The sequence below is a fragment of the Acyrthosiphon pisum genome, chromosome A1 (assembly GCF_005508785.2).
Source record: "Acyrthosiphon pisum isolate AL4f chromosome A1, pea_aphid_22Mar2018_4r6ur, whole genome shotgun sequence".
NCBI classification, from domain to species: domain Eukaryota; kingdom Metazoa; phylum Arthropoda; class Insecta; order Hemiptera; family Aphididae; genus Acyrthosiphon; species Acyrthosiphon pisum.
The window spans coordinates 99,400,473-99,411,713 of record NC_042494.1 but is presented as its reverse complement, the minus strand read 5'-3'; the positions used below and the strand labels follow the sequence as shown (position 1 = coordinate 99,411,713).

At 26.0% G+C, this 11,241-nt stretch overlaps 1 protein-coding gene across 1 annotated transcript in view; it reads left to right on the top strand.

Annotated features, from left to right (window-relative positions):
* Positions 1 to 5,601: 5,601 nt before the first annotated feature.
* Positions 5,602 to 11,241, top strand: part of LOC100163518 — a 41,625-nt gene continuing 35,985 nt past the window's right edge. The window contains exon 1 of the mRNA XM_029487883.1: positions 5,602 to 5,623. The gene's annotated coding sequence lies outside the window, so the exon portion shown is untranslated. The remainder of the gene's footprint in view (positions 5,624 to 11,241) is intronic.

Sequence of the window (11,241 nt, the reverse complement as noted above, 5' to 3'; positions counted from 1 at the left end):
AAAGCATTTGAAATGTGTAGTAGGAAAATAGATTTTAACAATAATATATATATTATATAGGTACACAATAATACATTACGAGACCGACATTTTCCACCGTCGGTTGTAGTTGCTTAAAATATATGATCTTTATTTTAACTACCTAGTTAAAAATAGTAAGTTGAGTCATAAAGTTAATATTTTTTAAACTTTTTACTTTCCTAATTAGTTAGTAAATTTTTGTAATTTTGAAATTACAAATTTTGTAATTTTGAACTTATCTGGTTAAATAAAATGTTGAAATACTAAAAATTTTTCGGTTGATTTATCAAGTTAAAATAAAAAAAATTTTTGTAATTTTTAGTTTTATACATTATAATAAAAATAACGTACTATATAGTATATACCTACTTTTTGAAAAAATAATCTAATAACTATAATAGTAATAATAATACTATAATATAATATGTTATATTGATAAGTTTCTTGAGAAAATTAGATTATATTAATATATTATTATAATAATTTACAGATAGGCGGAAAATAATCGATATGAGATCCATGTACTAGGACACTGGGTAATCAAAAAAGTAGATATTAGAGTTAATATTTTTTTCCATATCAACATTAATATTTACTTGGTGAGTCAAATTTTTATTGTTTGGTTATTTTTACTTTTATAACTCACTTCTAACTTAATGAGCTTGTGTTCACCAAACTTCGCTTGAGTTTCTATTTTCATTAACTTGCCTATCTTTGCACTAATGTATATGAAATCAACCGTTATTAATATTATTATGATCAACTCTATTGCGATTATTGCGATTATTGCGATTATTGCGATTATTGCGATTAAAAGGTTATAACTTAATACCTAGGGTAAACACTAAATTGTACTATTAATTATTATTGTCACTCCTAGGAGCAGGAATGTTTATTGGCAGCATTGCACCAAGTAATTTTTTTTTCATATAAAATAATTTTTTGATTATGAATTTTAGATATAAAATAGAAATTACACATTTTCAAACAAAATTCAAGCCTTAAATTATTTGCTTTTATAAATTAATTATACTACCTACGATCACTAACTACATCAAACATTCTTGTTCTAACTAATAACAAATTACCCATAAACGTATGTTTAAGAAGAATAAGGTTAAAACCTACTAGGAATTTGGTATATTGCTTCAATTTTTAATGAAACGAATAAGGTAAATTTTACCTAGCAATTGTACCTATCTACAATGTACTATGTACTATAATATATTGTAATATAGAGATTATTTGGAAATAAATTATCATAGTATTTTCTAAAGGTTTTTTTTTTAACTTTATTTTAAAAAAAAACAATTTATAATTTATTTATTACAATAAGCTTGTATGCAGAATATATATATTTATGACTTGAGAAGACACGTTAGAAAAGTAGCCACCCAATGAAAACATGTATATATTTTATTTATAGCCTTTTTAGGCTGCGATGAGAATTCCCAATAATGGTTTTATTTTTAAATCCGAATTTAGGGTGTCATTTGATATATAGAATTAATCAGATAGGCATCAAAAGAGTTTTGTAAAGCAGAATCTTTGTATTCATGCTGAGCATGGAATGTTTACCAAGTAAGTAACAGAGAGATCTCCTCTTTGAGTTAAGAAGAATTCGTTTGGTTTTTATAATGTGGTCAGCTCAAGTTAGACGTTAGCCTAGGGTTAAGTCGACTAAGAAGCGATAGCTTGTGGATTTTGGGATGTTTTGACTATTGAAGGTGACAGGTGTGAGGTGATAGGTACTATTCCTCTTTTTAGGGGGAAAGTTAAAGGTAAAGTTTGAAGTTAAATTAAAAGTTAAATTCGTATTTGTATAAAAATGTAGTAACAATAAAAAATAAAAAATACTATTACCACTGAAAAAAGTTATTTTAACTTACATGAGTTATGAGGGTAGTGTTGTATATAAAATATCTGTTTGTATTTACTGTTGTATACCTATATATGATTTTATGTGAATTTTCTAAATGAATTATTTCATTTATTAAAATATTGGTTTAAAAAAAAATTGTTTTTAACTCTGTCATAAATAAAAAAGTATATAGTAATATCATTGGGCATAGATAGCATATATATATTATATACTATCTAGTAGGTATCTATTCTCAATGGAAATAGTTTAATGCTGACGTGTTAAAATAACACATATTAAAATAAAAGTTATATTTAAATATTTTTAATTATAATATGTTACTGGAACTATACCCAATAGTTGAACTTATTTTTGTTTTGTTATCTGTTTAAAAGTCAACTTGATACTGGATAATTTTACAGATTCCAATTAATTTTTAAATAGTATAAAAAAATTTTGATAAAAGAGTAAACATTTGAAATAAGTTTTTGATTTATCACATGTGATTCATGATTTCAATATCCGTTATTGCCAACCACCATAACTTCTGCGATCGTACCCCGAATCGAATTAGGAATGATAAAAAAATATAAATATTTCTTAAGCTAGTAAATGGAATCGTAGGTTTTCCGATGATTTATATTATATATGGCTAAGATCAAAATTCTAGAAGCTGATTTAGGTTGAAAATATACATAAAAAAAAAGTTAGAGTAAAATATCAAGCCATGATAAGAAATTGTAATTTTAAAATTATGCGAAGTTCAAAACTAGTACATTTTTATAGCCTTATTCGTTCTATATGATAATACAGTTTCCCCATTCTTCGGTGAAAATGCTCAAACTCTTCAATATTTTATTTCACAACATTGTGCAAAGTAAAATACTGTATAGTACTATCTAAACTCAATGATATTACAAATAAATGCAAATTAAAAGCTCATTTAAAAAAATGATTATATATAATTACTAATTAAGTAATTGTATACATATACAAATATTGTATGAATATAAAAAAAATGGTTATGTAATGATATAAATGTATACAGGGTGATTTCCCAAGCATTTTTCACCCCTATTTTTCATTTAATAATGACTTTATTCAAATGATTATAATTTTTTTTAAATACTTTATTTTAAAATTCTCGAAATTTGTTGTACTACTTTTTTTGTCATAGGCCATAGGAATACCAACAAGATTCTGTTTTTGAAATGAGAACACTCTTTTTAACTTTAAATTATTGAGTGGATAATTTTTATGGAACTGTTGATATACATAATTCAAAATTCAAAAAAGTGGTTTCTCAATTATTAAGATATTCAAACTAATAAGAAAATAGTCCTTGATTATGATTTTTCAAGAAATAAAAATATAAAATGGATGTGATATTAGAATAAACTTTATAGAATTTGAGCATTTTATCCCAATGTTTGAGTTACCAAATGTGATGAATTATAATTATAGCCTGTAGGTACCGTTGATACAAGAGGAATAAAAAAAAATGAATTACATTTTCCATGAGAATGCTGTTTAATATGTAGGTACATAAATATAACATTTTATAAAGCTCAATGCAATTAACATCTAAATATGTAAAAAATGTCTATCTAACAATAGAACGATGTTGCAATAATTCACATAAAAAATATATACCTATAAAAGATGAAATTATTATAAGTCATTTCGAGAAATTACCCGTCACTTTTGATTTTAAATTTAATAAACCCACGGCTGCTGCAATATTACACCTGCAGCTAGGAAACTGTGGCCTGTAATTCTGTATTTGGTCTGCTTTATTCTTAACGATTGCAATTTGTACTTTAGCCGTACACTTTTATGTACTTTAAGGTTTAGACGTCATTTAAGTCGCAATCTCACAAAACAAGTTGTTTGATATACAAAATCATCTCGAAAAAAAATAAACAGACAAGCATCATAATGGGTTTGCACATACTTTGTAAACTTACTACAAATGGACCAAAGGTGAATCGCTGATTTTGTTGTCATGCATAAAAACTAGTTATACTCAACTCCAGTATAATTTACACTATAGTGGCAACCAACTCGACGCTCCACTTGAAATGTAGTGTTTTGTATAACGTGTACCGTACACAAAGCGACCATTTCCGTTTTTGAACTTTTCCGAGGGACATACGTGAAAAATCAACATTCGCCGCAATGTGTTGTTTTGCTTAAATTTTCGTACATTGCACAACGTATGTGTTAAGAAAATAAAACATTTCCTGTTAAAATATTATTATTGTTGTTGTTGTTGTTGTTGTTACTGTTGGGATAGAGAAATGAAAGAATTGAATCTGTGACGGATACGAAATAACATTTTAGTTATATTTTCGCCACGTACGGAACGCAACCGGAGACTAAAATAAATTAATACTTTTACCTCGAAAGACCGAATAACGGCAATCTAGTCAACTAATATGGCAGCCACGTTTGTGGAAATAAAATATCATCTGTGTAACGGTGTTCTTAAGGCACCTCTGATTAGATTAAACTATACCTAACAGACGTGTAATATACAGACCCAACGTACACTGAGTATTTTACTGTGACCGTTTTCAAAAATAAAAATAAATTTATTTTACACATAATTCGGTATTATCAATTTCATAATATTTGATTTTCTATATTATCATATAAATTTTAGACAAGAGATGATTAGTCGTACTTACAATGTATTGAAGTCAATAATATTTAAACAAGGAATACGCGTGTCTATATTGTATGAGATTTAAATTTGCATTAGTTAAATGTATTTATATATATGTATGTATCATATTATTTTGTAGTTGGATAATGTTTTAATTGTGTTTCATCGAGATTAAAGTATCATCGGTTAAATTTTATCATAAATCATAAAAAAAATTCCTTAAAACATGCAATTACTTTTCAACAATAGCACACCTACTTATATTTTGCCTACCCAGTACCCGCATATTGTTTATAGTAATTAATTATTTATTAAACACAAACAAATTCATATAATCTTTGTTATTTATTACCATACCATTATTACCATTACTTAACCTTAATTATTTTTTGCTTTGATCCAGATAAATGGTAATTTATTAATTTGAAAATTACACTGTTATAATATATTTTAGACAACCTGTACCTTTAATGATTATATTATACTATATTATACTTGAATATTATAATAAATTAATTTTACAGTAGTACGTCACACATAGTTTATTTTACTACTACTTCTATATTATTGTTTAAAATAAATAATAATACCTACCTACACAATTTATTACATTTGCATTTTTTGAACACTGATTGCTGATTGCTGATTCAAAATTATATTTCCTGAAGAAATCCTGAACCTTAATAAGCTTTTATTATATTTAATTTTTTAAGGAGCTGTAAAGTAATTTATACATTTTATTGCTATAATTTATATTAGAAAACAATATTATGATTTATATTATACACTTTGTTGTAGCTAATTATATTAGATGAAATAATATTATATGAGTCATGCGATGTTTTTGGCAAAAATTAGTTTGACCTACACTTACTATATTATAAGTACAGAAATAAATTACTAATAGCTATATAAAATATAAATGTACAATAAACTATCCTTAGGAATATGCTGATTAACCGTTTCAGCTCAAAATCATTCTTTATCATTGAATTTTTAATTAACTTAAATTTTTTTTTTAACTTTTGAATTCTATTTTACACATCCATCACAGTGATTTACTCAACTACAAGGTATGCGCTAAATATATACTGATTTTCCCCTCTTATTTTTATACAGCGGATTCCGCTTAATGTAGGCACTAGACGCAATGGAACTAACTCATTTGCCCACATTGAGTGGTTGGCCATATAAACCGATATTATAGTTAAATTTAGTATACATTGGAATTGAGATGACCATATTTTGTCAATTTTGCTCAAATTTACCGGTGCCCGTATTATGTGGAGTCCACAGTATATTTATTTTGTATGTCACCTTTGAGTGAGTTTTTTGGTGCTAAATTTTAATGCTATTTTGGTGCTAAGTTTTAATAATTCTCAGAACATCAAATCGGGAAAAACATATAAATTAGGTAAACCATATTTTTATTAAGAAAATCTGTTTTTGACTAAATTGATTTTGTTTTGTTGTTGTTGTTTAAAAATGTATGACTTTAGAAACTTAAATATTTATATTAAAATTTTCGAGACAAGATATAATTTTAAAAATATTTTGGCTTTTTTGTACAATTTATATACAGTGGGTTCCGCTTAATGTGATCACTGGTTTATAGAATCAACCATTTATTAGAATCAAAAATGAAAATCCCAAACCAAATTGTATGTTACTAATGTTAAATTGACTTTTTATTAGAATCACTAGGTACCAGATAATTGAATCACTTTTATGAACAATCTCATTGTTTTTATGGTATTTCAAACTGATTAATTTATAAAACCCATTTTATTTTTGAACTTATCAGTATGGCAGTATAACGTTGTACGTTGAATTATGTCATTCAATTTGTGCGTCGTGTACTTGTGTCATTTAGTTTATTCTGTTCATGATCAGATGTGTTTTTTGAAATGTCGACCAAACGAAAATATTTGACAATAAAAGAAAAAAAGATTTACTCGTTCGTTATGATAAGTTGGATAAATGTTCTCAAAGATAATCCGCATTAGCCCTGAAAATTCCCCGACCAACGTTAAACAAAATTTTTAAAAATCGTAAGGAAATTGTCGTAAGCAAATATAATATTTTAAATTGTTGAGTTTTTTTGATTAATTTATGTATGTTACAATTTTTGTTTGTGCATAAAAATATTGGAAAAAATTAATTAGAAAACGAGTTTGTCATACCATACTACTCATAGAAAAATAAATTTCTAATAATACTTTACATAAATGAATTATAAAATATCCTTATAAATAGAGGGTGACATTGTGATACAGTATCCGCTCAGAATCATTTTTTGTACATATGTTATGATTTATCATTGAATTAAAATTTAACATTTTATCCATTGCAGTGACCTATATTAAATTTTGATATACAATCAAAACCTACTATACAGCAGAGCGACTTCCCCAGTCATTGTTCTGCTTCTACTAACCACTAACGTAACTATAATATATCATGTTTTGAGTTTTCACATATACTTATAATTTGTGTCGTATAATATTATGGTCCATGGTAGATGTTGTTGTTGAAATAATTGTACGCTGTTGATTTTTAAATGTTTTAGCGACATAATATCTGGTCCAGACTTTTTATACTTTATGAACAAATCGTGAACAAAAAAAACATCGTTATTGTGGCAACCATGTCCAAAGGAAAAAATGTCACGTTCAATTCTCCTCTCCAATATTAAACAAGTATTACAAGCAGCATTAGATTCATTCACGAACTCAAATTTTAAAAATATAATAATAATAAAATCTGTTTTTACGAAAAAAGTGGTTGATCAATAATTGTTGTAACTAAGCTAGGTATATGACTTATAATTTGATTACAGATATTTTATTTTGTGATTTGTATGTTATTATAAATTGTTATATATTGAAGCCACAATAAATGGCACAAAGAATTCCATCACTTATTATATTGAATGTACAATCCACGTATTAAACAGATTGTTTCACCAGGCATTTATATTGCATATACCATAAACTTGTCTTAAATGTTTTTAAATTCTAAACATTTTGAATTTTGAATTTACATGAGACCGTCATATTTTCAATATATTAAAATATTTTTGTTTGACATTTAAGGAGTCATTTGGCAATACAAACAAATTTTTCAAATGAGAAAACTATATTAAATAATATTATCTTTTTTATATTTGATGTAAATTATTAACTCATAACCAAGGATTATTACCCTAACAAAGTACATTCATAAAGCTTAACAACTCTGATACTACTTAGATTTCTATTAAGATGCACTATTTGAAAATTTACTTCAAAAAAATTATTTGCTTAGCAATTTTTCAATAAAAAGGCTATCTAGTAGATATCTAAAAATACAATGCTTTATTAAGGGGAAAATGGGAGAGGGTAGAGAACCACTGACCATGTTTGTTGAATCGCAATATTTAAAAACAACTTATTGTATAGGTACACTTGACAATTATATTACCTACTTTGAAATTTTGAATTATTTTAGCTTCTAATATTGCTTGAGTTCTGGATACATTCTTCTAGAAAGACGTATAATTAAAAAACGAAAGTATTGTATGTTTGTATATGCGTACGTCAGCGTACCGTCATAATATATTTGACGTTTACTGTTCCAATACTAATAAAATATGTATACAATTAGGTACATTTATCGTAACCAGATTTAAAAATAAATATACTTTAGTATATTATATTTATACAAATTATGACTTTTTGTTAGGTTAGAAAATTAAGTAAAACTTTTCAGTCTTTTCAATTTTATTTTATTTTTCAGTAATTTATATTAATTATAAATGTAACTTTTGTTTTTATTCTTATTATTAATAAATTAATTGCATTCTTGAAGTATATTTTTATCAAAACTCTCAAAATACTAAATTAATTATTTTATACAGATGTTTTAATTGTATATCTTTAAAAAACTTGTATTGGTTAGTCTATTATTTATTATTATTCTGAGTTTAAAGTTGCGTAATTTAATGTATAGGTATAGAATTACATTATTATTATTATTCATGCTTTCCTTCTTTTGACATCAAAGTGCTCTTTAATTTCCTAAAATATAATTTGTATTTTATAGGTTTTAGCTTATTATAGTAGATGACACTGGCTTCTTAATTTAAACTTTGTGTTTCTATAATTTTTTTTTTAAATTTAACTAACAAATTATTGATATTTCATATTAAACCATTAATAGCTACTGGAAAAAAATTCTTATTAGGTTTTAAGACGTATAACCAAATTAAAGAATCGATGGATTTAAAATCACCGGAACATTGCCGGGAACGAGACTGGACGAGTGTGATAAAACTATACCCGCACAATAGATAGGTAGATAATATCATTATTGTAAGCGAATCACCGGTACCTAACCACATTATTCATTTTCTTTTCGTGTAAATTAAATTAATTTTCATCGATTACGCATATAATATAGCTTAATATTTTTTAAAGCCCTATAACCGGTAATAGGATTTTTTTTCATTCGACCAAAGTGTACCTATATATAGGTAGTAACGGCATCGTGTGTGTACATAAATAATATTATGACGACGATAAATTGACGATTTCACAAGATCTGAAATGAAATTAATATTATGGCACACATCATATCCACATATAACGTTTCACAAATACCACGCGGTACACATAATATTCATAATTCACATAGACGTGCATATATTATTCTGAATCCGTGTTGCAAAATCATGATTTGATCGAACTGCAAAACGCATTATTAGATTTTTGTAATGAACGTTTATTTTTTTTTTTTCAATTTCATGTTGTCAATGTGGAGATTGGTTAAGCGCAAATCTAACGCCGACAATATTATTATATATTGGCCATATAGCACGTCATATAAAAAAAACATATTCCTCGATATCCTCCCCGATATTGGCATCCGGACACATTCCTCGACACCATGTTATTGGTTTGTCGGTGGTTTTCTGGGGGGGGGGGAGTCTGACGGTTTTTGAAGCGTCGACTTTTTATTGCGTTATTTTAACGACTTCGTTATGAAACGGACATCTCCAGCTTCGATGCACCTCCATGATTGTTGTCATTATGCACATTAAATGGCCGGACATTATTAGGCGATGAAATAATACAAAATAATATGCACGAATGAATGTTGAAGTGCAAAAATATAATAATATAATCGACTTTATAAAATATTAAAACTCGTCCCAATACCATTATGTTTGAGAATCAGCTAGGACATGGTAGTACGTATATGTATATTATATTAAGTTCAACATGAATGTACAATGTACATAAGTAGGCTGGTACTCAACATTTAGAACCTAGCATAATATCGTAAGGTTTTATTCAGTTGGATATTTTTTCACTATAGTGAATATATATGGTTTTAAATTAAAAGGCATTCAATAAAATATGTTAAAATACTGTTTATTCGATATATTATACCAATATACCCAATATTACAATCAACCAAGTAGGTTTCAAAATAATAAAGAAATTACTATTCGATTGGAGCAAATAACTTCCTAAATTGGTTGTCATTATTGGTACCCTAATATATTTGAATAAATAAAAATTGTTTTATTCTGATTCCACGATGACTTGAATTAATGTTTATTAAATTATTTACAATGATCATGATCTACATTTATTTTTAAATCAATGCAGTCGTAGGCAAATTGAACTCTAATTTCTTATGGTTATGCTATTAGTTATTGTATCTATAAAACAAATTTTTAAATCGTTGGCCATTTTTTAATAAAATTATTCACTTTAAATACCTTTAGCCATTTGGAGGAATTAAAATGCACTTCAACATTAAAGTAGTTAAGTGCCTATATAAAATCTAAATGACTAAATAGTATTTTAAGAATGATATTTTTCATAACTTACATAATAAAATATATATAATGTGTCTGTATTCAGTGCAGATTACTTTTTAAGCATTTATCACAGCTAAGTTGTCTTATTTTTTGTAACTGCAACTTGCAAGGAAGCTTAGTGTATAGGTTATGTATGAAGTTCTTTAAAAATAACTTTTTATCTAATTATGACTAATGTTCTATATTTTTTTCAAATCTGTCATAATTTCTTAGATTTATCTAAAATACGGCTATTCTAAATTATTATTATGTCACCATATAATATTTTGCTTAGAATTTGAAATCTTTAGATCGTATATTATGTATAGTATAATATATTAATATGCTTTATGCATAATTCACATGATATTTGTGTTAATATTTTTTTTTTTACATCTACGCTGATATATTATGTATAATATATTTTATATTCATATAAAGATAAGAAATAAATACAATAGATAACGTAGAAATATAAATAGGTACGTAATTTAGAAACAAAAACCAAAAACAGGTACACATAATGATATAAGATATTATTTTGGAAGTAGTTATTTATTAATTATTATAAACATCAAATACATTATTTATATAAACTCGAAAACAAAATATTTTAAAACGTTTTATTTGAACACGTCATATGCGTACCGGTAATTCGATTTTCTTAGCAATACAAATAATAATTTAAAATACTATATAGGTACCTATATACTATGGATATTCAGTATTTTCGCCATGTGAAATATTATCGCCTATTTATTTTTAAAAATTATTTAGACGGTATATATAAGCAACGTTTGAAAGGTTGCCTTACATTATAGCACATAATATTATGAAGGAGAA